At 38.0% G+C, this 10,013-nt stretch overlaps 1 long non-coding RNA gene across 1 annotated transcript; it reads right to left on the bottom strand.

The window, feature by feature from the left end:
- Nucleotides 1-1,028: 1,028 nt before the first annotated feature.
- On the bottom strand, nt 1,029-6,861 carry LOC126284683 (uncharacterized). The gene is made up of 3 exons (XR_007551524.1): nt 6,816-6,861; nt 1,463-1,516; nt 1,029-1,372 (listed from the first exon to the last, which is right to left on the bottom strand). It is a non-coding gene; the product is annotated as an uncharacterized LOC126284683 (long non-coding RNA).
- Nucleotides 6,862-10,013: the final 3,152 nt, after the last annotated feature.

The raw sequence follows: 10,013 nt of genomic DNA, 5'->3' as shown, positions 1-10,013 counted from the left end.
ATCTGTTTCCGTCGGTACCCACTCAGTTGTATGCTAACGTACGATCGGGATAGAGGCACGTACGTTCTATCATTCCCCGTGGCCTAGATAAAAAGAATTGTGATTAAATTGCATTTATTCATCTAAGAAGGAAAATCGTCGGACTTCCAAATTAATTGAAAAGAAAGACTGCACGTTTTTGAATGTCGCGCCAAATATATCGATATTGACATTGGCGGCCACGAAGGGTTAGAAATGAACACATTCACGTACCTCTATTGTTGAACAGTTCCGTCGTGAATATCGACGCGTCCATCTGAATTCTCCTTATAAAACTAAAATAATAATAATAATCTCCCAGAGAGCTGTGATCCGTGGTATCGTAAATCATAAAATCATATTGACCATGAATTGCTTTCATCGTATACCACCATTTCACTTTAAAATTACACAACACGTCTTATCACCAGGACAGAAGAACAACGAAAGGTAACTAATACTAAAACTAATAAACGAACAGCGTAAAACTTCTTCTGTCAGTGAGTGATAAATACTTTTCAAGTGGATCTTTGGTGTGAGTCGAATAATTATCTATGCATTTATCAATAAGAAAAATTTATTAAGTTCCTTTGCATACGTCAATCACCCATCAACAATTGATTAAATTAATGACATGGCCATCATTTTTAATAGTATTTCAGCACTCAAGTTCATTTGGATTCTGATAAATGTGATAACCTTTAATGCAGGATGTCAACAATAAACACAGAGGCAAAATGAATTTAGCATACGCATGGGGGCAAGTAGTCATATGAAAGGTTCACAAGTTACAGCGATTACTGTCAGGGTGGTAACTCATACTCGCCTTCCAAAACATATCCCAAGTCCAGTGTAGTTTACAGGGTGGTAACCCATAGTCGCCTTCCAAAACATATCCCAAGTCCAGTGTAGTTTAGCAAATCTCTTTTTAAAGCGCTATGCATTTCGATCAGGTGACCTTCCGAATCTTTTGCTGTCTGTGACAGAAACACAATATCGTTGGCAAAGATTAAAGCTCCTTTCCGTTCTCTTTAAATTTGAATTCTCTTTCTAAATTTCGCATTGTTTCTTTTGTTACATACAGGTTGAACACTACAGTAATAACAAACAAAATTTATTCGTTAAAAAAGTTACAATATAATAGGGCCACTACTGGGAAGCAAAATTTAAGATACTAGCCTCCAATAAAATCTTGCTAAAATAATTTCTCTAACTCTTGCTCAAAGTTCTTTCCAGAAAACAACCGAATATAATGCATCAAAAATCATTTTTTGCGTGAGATGCATCAGAGACCCAAGTCTGCACCACACTTTTCCAATTTATTTTCTCATTAGTTCAGCAAATTTCGGCGTAGCTGGAAAAGATAATTAAGAATAAGATTAAGAGGAGACGACGTAATGCTCGCTCAGTAGTCGCAATAGTGAGACGAAAGATAATGACCTACAATTTTTTGCTTCCGAGGTCTGAAGAACTTTTGAGGAACACTCATGAAAACCACCTGAAAAGACAAAGCATTACATCTTTATTACAGTTTTTCCAATTGAAAACACAGTAACGTATAACAAAATAACCAGTACTTCGTTATAATGTAGTGCAAGTGAAATATTTTTAATGCATACCACAAGCCTCGATCTTTGTTTTTTCTAGATCAGAAATAACACTGAACTGTTTGGGTGCGGGAGAGAGGCTACATTCAGAAAATTTGAAAGTTTTCTATGTCTTGGCTCGTTTGACTACGGATTTTCAACACGTCACAAACGAGAAAAGTAAATGTAGTGGCGTTTAGATCATTGCTTGTAGTCTTTCCTACCAAGTAGTTTGAGGAGTGGAAATTTCAAATGTTCTATGTGCCATTTTTTCACTAAACGGATTTACAGTGCTATTTTGTTCTCGGAACTTTGTTGCATGTCCCTAGAATTGTCTCAAGTGCCAAACATGGAGAAATTGCTTCGTCGTTAGATGACGTTTGGTCTTTATGCCTAGCAGTGCTTGCCTGTGGGGTTCCAAGTGCCATGCGTCAAGGTTCACCTCATTAGATAATGTATGTTTATTGATGTTTCTGGCAAACCTAGGGTGGTTTGAAGGGAACGTAGACGTAGCACACCCTTATGAGCTGCGACAGAGATTTTGCAATTATAGCAAAACGAAGAAATGTAAGCAAGATCAGGTAAGTTATTAATTTAGTAATAACGCAAATTATTATCGTTGAGATTGTTAGATAATAACTAACCAGTATCATTCTTAATGCCTCCATTGTTTTATCATTATTATTAGTGTTACTGTTATTACTGTCGATTATTATTTCTTCTGCAAATAATTTTTATTGTGATTGTTATGTAATATTTTGTGTATATGTTGTTCGTGGTCAGGCGTAAGAAAAGGCCCTAATCCAGTCAGATTAAATAAGTAGTAAAAACAACAAATTTACACAAAAATGTTGAGTCAGCTAAAGTTATCAACCTATTCCATGTAATTATAGTGTACACAAGACATTTTTGACTTTAAACATGCAGTTGGAACATTGTTGTGTTGTGATTGCTGGCATGTAAGGTCTCCCTAAGGTTATATGTAATGTCCTATGCTCACAATGTTAAACTTAGCCAACATTTAGGAACATTTTCTCATGATATATTGGGACTACATTCTTGATTTTTCACAGATCGGGAATATGTAATGCTTTTCTACTAAGTTAATCATTTTGGTAAAATCAGTTTTGGTTTTTTACATTCTATATTTTTTATAAAATTTTAAAGAAGTTATTCATTTTAACAATTATTTTAAAATGCGAATCCTTAAATATAAAAACCTCACAAATTCTTTAGTTCAGATATATTATAAAGCCTTGAGGAGTAACTCCTGAATATCTCATCTTGTTACTATAAACAGACTCTGAAAAAAGTACCTTATATGCAAAAGAATTAAAGTTACGGGAAATTAGCTTCAAAGATTTTACTTCATTGAATGCCTGCTCAATAGCTACTGCATTATCTGTAGATCTGAGCCGTTCCTTGTCTAACAAAGCATAGCTGCTTTTGTTCGTAATCCTACACAGAGCCCCATCTTCTGCTAAACTTTGCTCTTTGGTATATTACTCTGATTGAATAATGGAACAGCATCATAAATGCCAAAATGACGAGTATTTATGACCAAAAACGCAGTTGTCTGCTCCATATCACATGGTTCACTCACTCACATAGATTTTGAGTCCGACTATGATGGCATTTCTTTATTAGACCACTATCTACATAGCACTATCCAGCATTATCCACTAGCATTATCCACTAGCATTATCCACTAGCATTATCCACTAGCATTATCCACTAGCATTATCCACTAGCATTATCCACTAGCATTATCCACTAGCATTATCTACTAGCATTATCAACTAGCATTATCTACTAGCATTATCTACTAGCATTATCTACTAGCATTATCTACTAGCAGATAAGCCTGTAAATAGTGGAAGTTTAAATTTAAAGTCTTGTACATAATTTGACTGTTCTTAACTGAGGATCATTGAAATGAATAATTTACTTTTTTGACAATACCTTGTAATAACCAATTAACTAGCTACTGTGTGAATGAAGGATTTAATGAAAGCAGATGTAAGAAGTATTAAACTTGTAAATATTAGAAGTTTAATTTTAATTCATGTTCATAATTTTAATTCATGTTCATAATTTTACTGTTTATTGACTGAGGATCATTAAAATTTTAAAAAAACCTCAAGTTTTTCTAATTTCATTTTTGTAATGTGTTTATCTGACATGTTCCACAGCCAGGAGGATCCCCTCTTTTGTGGGTCTATGGAATGAATAATTAATCTAATCTAACCTAATCTAATCTAGAAAGTCTCGGAATATTGGTTTCATTTCGTCCATTGTGGCAGGCTGCAAATGATGAGGGTGTTTGTAATATTGTTTAGTAACCTCGCCTATATTGAACATACACCAACTATCTTCTCCTTTTGGACATAGCCCCTGTTGGGGATTCTCATTGCTTGAAGCTGTGTAAAGAAACATATCCTGAACGGCTCTCTTCTTATTAATTCTGCAACTGCTATACTCTGTCTAACTCTTAGATCATAGCGGTTCTTCCATAGCGCCACCTGTCAGTCTGTTTTTCCTAGCTACAAATTTTTCCATCTCACAGATTCTTACATTTAGTGCTAGCCTTGAGGCATCGAAGTCTTGATCTCATCCTTTTATGAACGAAGCCAACACTTTCTGACTTGCAAATTTTCCTCAGTCTCTTTGAATCTCAAGGATAATTTATGTAGCTAACATTGTACCAGTTTACTGAGCGATTATGCATACATCTTACTACAGCAACTTCCATTCCACCACTTGAATAATGAAAGTTTCTATGCAGTCTTCTTCGTGTTTATTTTTCATTTCATCCTTACATTTGAAATTCTTGGAAAGTATTGTCACATCAACAACCTTGCCAGTGTCCACACATGAAGCTGTAACAACACCATTCAGAGATATATGACGTCTCCTCTGCTAGCTTCCATCAAAGGCTATGAACAAGTCCTTGTTATCATTTTCAACCACAGCATCCTCAGTAATATACATATTTTCCTCTGCTTCATTTTCAACAGTAGAGCCTACTGCAATGATGCGACTGTCAAATTTTGAGGATGGAGCAGGGAAATTCATCACACCACATAATACAACATAACATGCACCTGCAACCCTGCCCTGTAGTCCCTAAACCAGTCTAAAGTTTATATCATATAGCTTACCTGTATCAGGTGTAACAAGTGAGAAATTGAAAAAATAACACTATGTTTGCAATGATTGCGCATCAACTCTAATTCACAAACAAGTCCTATATGTATGTTTCTCAGTGAAACACCACATTTCCCACACTCTTTGCAGCACACACTGTTCTCCAAAACATCTGATAAAAGAGGCACACTTGTTACCTCATCTGTAGTTCCAGCATTTAGCTTCTATTGTTCTTCATTCCGGCTAGCTTTCTTTTTGAAGGACTTGCAGGTTTAGAGGCAGCAGCATCACTACCAGTGTAGAAGTTAGACGCTACTGTTAAGTCAAATACTGACGTAGACTATGAATCACGAATTCTGAGAACCCTTTATTTTCTTGCGCCATTGTAGACGATATTTAGATACAGTCGACCTATGTTTTGGCACTTTGAAGGGAAGAAATCTTTGACTTCACAACAAACACACGAGTTTACTTACAAATGAAACAATAAAAATGGGCCAAATCTATTGTCAACTATCTTGCAGTGTAATCAACACAGAAGATAACACGCTTGTGCTCAGTTGTATGTCCGACAACGCAGGTTATATCAGGCATGCTTCGTGCCTCATAAACACGGCGTGGAACATCGTGTGCCGCAGTTTTTAAAAACGATTTAAATTACTTCTAAGAACGTAGTCTCAACATTTTTTACACAATTTTTAACAAGAGACTATTTCGAAAATCCATTTTCCCAAAAACTGATTTTCTCATCGAAAAACTCATTATGTATACCATTAATACATCTCAAAATAAATATTAGATATTCTTACTCTGAAACAAAAGACTGCAAAAATCTCTGTTTAATTCAGTGATTGAAGACCATGGCTGATGCTTGCTACACTGTACTTCATCTGAAAGACCAGCGAAGTTTACCACTCTCAAAACAAAACCATGTTAATGAACCAATTTCTTCAACAGCACAGGAAGTTCTACTGTAAATTTTGCAACATATGCTCCCAAGAATGAAATTGTGTAAGAAGCATAAGTCAATAGTAAGTGATTTTTTCTTGAATTTAATTTTGTTCTACTCTTGTAACAAATTTAAAAGACATAAGAAATGGTTTTTGTTGACTATTTGTCTACTACTCAAAAAGTTACTTATCTATTTCTGTACATGTTTTATCATGAACAAACCGTCATGTCTCAGTATTATTAAAGATTTGAAACAAAATCTTTCTTAATGCCATTTAGAACCAGGTATTTCCTGGTATGGCACCGAGATCATTCTTAATAAATTATTTGTTTTTTAATTTGCCTCATTAGTTTTTGGAATATTGATGTCAGTAGCGTTATTCGGTGGTCTCAGCGATTTGTACATTAACACCCTTGAAGGTGCATCGTCTAAGGCTTACTTGATTTTTCAGCCCCTGCAGTTAAAATCTATACAAGTTAGTCTCTGATCGTCATTGTGTTAATTCAAGTTAAAGATTTGATACCACAGGCTTTACCAAAAGAACTATTAGTGAGAGCGCTTTGAAAAAACTGAGACCATTAATATTTGCATGACCCTTCTAAATCTCTGAGAGAAAGGTAATGTTTCTGCATCATACAAACCTCCACCTTCCCTTAGTATCTACCACTGACCCCAAAAAATGTTCAAGCGATCAGCTTCTGGGTTACCCTTTGTAATCAACAGAAAATGTATAATTGAGGTTATATTACAGTCGTGTTACAAAAATATTTTAGGAACATGTGGCAAAATTACCATCAATTCTTTACAAACGTCTGCAAGCAATTGCAGAGTTGAACGTCTTCCGACTTGTGTTCTTTGGTCGCTGAACATAAGATTACTAAAATGCTGAATGGCCATCACCGTATAAAACGTTCCTCCTATTGCATAGTGAGTGGCAGAGCTATGAGCGTTAAAGGATAGGCGAATACATTTTACTATAATTCAGTAGTAGTACTCTCGACGGGTTACCTGATTTGTTTACCCTTATCATCCCAAGTATGTAGGCAACATCATCAGGGGTTGGTCTCTCATAGAATACACACAACCAGTTTCTTTTCCTCGGTGATACTCACCCTCTTATCCGATCTCGAATCCTTCCGAATGTGCCATTATGATACCTGCAAAACACAATCTCTGAGTGCATTTGAATATATAGTTTGTGGTTTAATAACAGTTACTGCAAATGCTGTCTATTGTGGTGAGTTATTACGTAAAGAGCTCTCTTTCATACACTGAGAACGACACCAAGCAAAGGGAATGCTTAAAATTCAGCACACGAAAAAGATGCTACAATACGGAAAAACTTTATAACCAAAGAGGTAAAAGATGTCCATGCAACGACAAACTTACAGCCCAATTCTCTCCATTCTAGAATTCGTTTCGACTTCATGAAGACGAGGTGACTGATTTTACTTGAAAGCCGGTTCACGAAATCAAGTAACTGGAAGTAGGACCCAGTAACTTAGATACTTAGAGTTTAACAGCGCATCGCGGCACAATACACTCTGTTGCTACCAAATTCAAAATAGCACAGTGATAAGCGAAGCAATAGTAAATATTTTTGAATGCAAAGTATGAAAGAGACAAATGACTCGTTTGTAGTAGGTACTATTCAGTCTGGTGTCGATATAACGTAAGCGCTATCTCGTATAAGAAAGAAAACCTGGTTTGAGCTAATCTATAACTCATATGAGGCGACATGGTAGTAGAGCTTGGGTATTTACGAAGGAGGTAAGTAATTATCCTGCTAGCTCTTCGATAGTTATGATCATCTGATGCCTAATTACGTCGGTTGTCAATTCTTTTTGAACGCCATACTACTTCGGTACTGTAAGAGCGCCAAGGCGAGGTACTAATGTCATGATTACACTGTTCCCCGACGAGAGACTAAGAAGAGATGAAGGAGAACGAAGCTGTCTGACTTGATATTCGTACGAAATAACTTCGTCCGAGTAACTATCGAATGGCTGATAGAAACGCATTGCTGCGGGATTAACATAGCTCGATGAAACTTGGACCGTGCATAAAAAAAACTGCAACAGTATAATAAAGAAACTGAAAGAAATACGCAATGAGGCAAACAGAAGTGACGCTTCTATTCAAAGACAATAATTATGATGAAGTCACCGTGATTTCATGATGGTCCCCTAAACATTACAAAAGACGGAGCATGGTTCTTAACAGGACCCCGTGGTGGCCGTGCGGTTCCAGGCGCTTCAGTCCGGAACTGCGGGGCTGCTACGGTCGCAAGTTCGAATCCTGCCTCGGGCATGGATGTGTGTGATGTCATTAGGTTAGTTATGTTTAAGTAGTTCTAAGTTCTAGGGGACTGATGACGTAAGATGTTAAGTCCCATAGTGCTCAGAGCCATTTAATAGGACCACGGACGAGAATGCGTGCTCTGCAACGTCCTCCCATGCTGGCGACAAGTTTGGTAAGAAGCTGTTGTGGTAGAGCGTTGGTGCATGTTGATGTGTCCCAATAGGTCTCCTCAGTGGATGGGATTTGAGTCGGGGAAACGTGCAAGCCAGTCCATTTGCCGAACATCCTCTCGTCTCAAGAATTCCCCGACTTAAATCACATCGAGCACCTGTGGGCTGCATTGGGGAGACGTATCGCAGAACGTCCACATGCACCAACGACCATCCAACAGCTGTCAGCTGCACTGGTAGAATTATAGAACGCCCTACTACAAGAACTCCTTACTAACTGATCAGCATGGGAGCACGTTGCAGAGCATGCAATCCCGTCCGTGGTGATCACACACCCCATTACGAGTCCACCTCGATAGCTAAACGATCAGCGTTATAGACTGCCGTCCTAAAGGGCCTGGGTTCTATTCCTGGCTGGGTTGGGGATTTTCTCCGCTCAGGAACTAGGTGTTGTATTGTCTTCATCATCATTTCATCCCCATTCGGCGCGCAGGTCGCCCATTGTGGCGTCGAATGTAATAAGACCTGCACCAAGGCAGCCGGACCTGCCCCATAAGGGGCCTCCTGGCGAACGCTCATTTCCTTTTACCCCATTAATAACCATTCCACGCCTCATGTAATGGCTAGGTGACCATCATTAATCGCTGACTTCAGTCTAATTATTGTCTTTGAATAAAAGTGTCACTTCTGTTCGTCTCATAGCGCATTTCCTCCAGTTACCTTCTGTACTACACTGTAGCAGTTCTTTCTATGTGTGGACCAAGTTTCGTTGAGCTACGGTATGTTACTTAGGCTGGTATTACATTATCAAATTTCTTTGTCCAATATCGTTGTCAAAGAAATTTGATGGTGTAATAGGGAACTTTGTCAAATGTCGTGAAATATTTGATCAAATCTAGGGCATCGCTGTAGATTTGTTCAAAGAAGTCGCTGGTCTTCTGTTCACTGCAATGTCACATGTTACCACGTGGAGCGCTAGCATCGCTGTCATCTGTAGTGTTTTTATAAACATTGCCAGTAAAGACAATTGGTGTATACCGACAACTACAAAATTTAGAGGGATGTATGAAGCTAATGAGGTGCTCTACAACGTGAGGCACCCTGAATACAAAAATAGATTAAGAAGATTGGAGACCTAATCTGACCTAACCTAGCCTAATTCTCTCCTGTAGCAAGGAAACGGAGTGTTACAGTGAGCCTGTCTTCTGCAGATATGGCAGTTCTTCAATGAGTATTGTGCCTTGTGATGTGAGAATACACTTCACTGAGCACATACAGAAATGTATGCTCATCCATTCTTAAGTAATTAATGTACGACTTTACGTCCTCCACTGTAAGCTCACGTAACAAGTTTTGCTGAATGCTTTCATCGTGTCGTCGTAAAACCCACGGCTTCACCCACATATGTATCCTTTTTTCCCCTCACTTCTGTTCCGCATGTGCACACAGTACAATTGTGGTACATGCAACTGCTATTGATAATAAGTTGTTGTTGTCAGCCATCCTGAACTTTGTCGAAAAATATGATAACAGTGTAATACCCCTTTTAGCGCTACATCAAAGATCTTTGTCAAATATATTTGACGAATATTTGATCACATCTTTGTGAAATCTTTGACAAAGAAATTTGATAGTGTAATACCGGCCTTAGCAGCGTCGCACCATGGGAAAGTTACTTACAAGGTGTAGAAGTATGAAACCGCACTTTCCGTATAGATGTTAGCCGTCAGTGTATGGCCTGTAAGTCAGCCGGCGTTGGCAGCGTCATCTGATTCCTGTAACGGCTGAGGGCAAATGTCAACACACAGTAACCCAAGTTCCATACATCGGTATCTCTTT

The sequence above is a fragment of the Schistocerca gregaria genome, chromosome 8, assembly GCF_023897955.1.
Source record: "Schistocerca gregaria isolate iqSchGreg1 chromosome 8, iqSchGreg1.2, whole genome shotgun sequence".
Taxonomy (NCBI): domain Eukaryota; kingdom Metazoa; phylum Arthropoda; class Insecta; order Orthoptera; family Acrididae; genus Schistocerca; species Schistocerca gregaria.
This window is presented reverse-complemented; position numbering and strand designations above follow the sequence as displayed.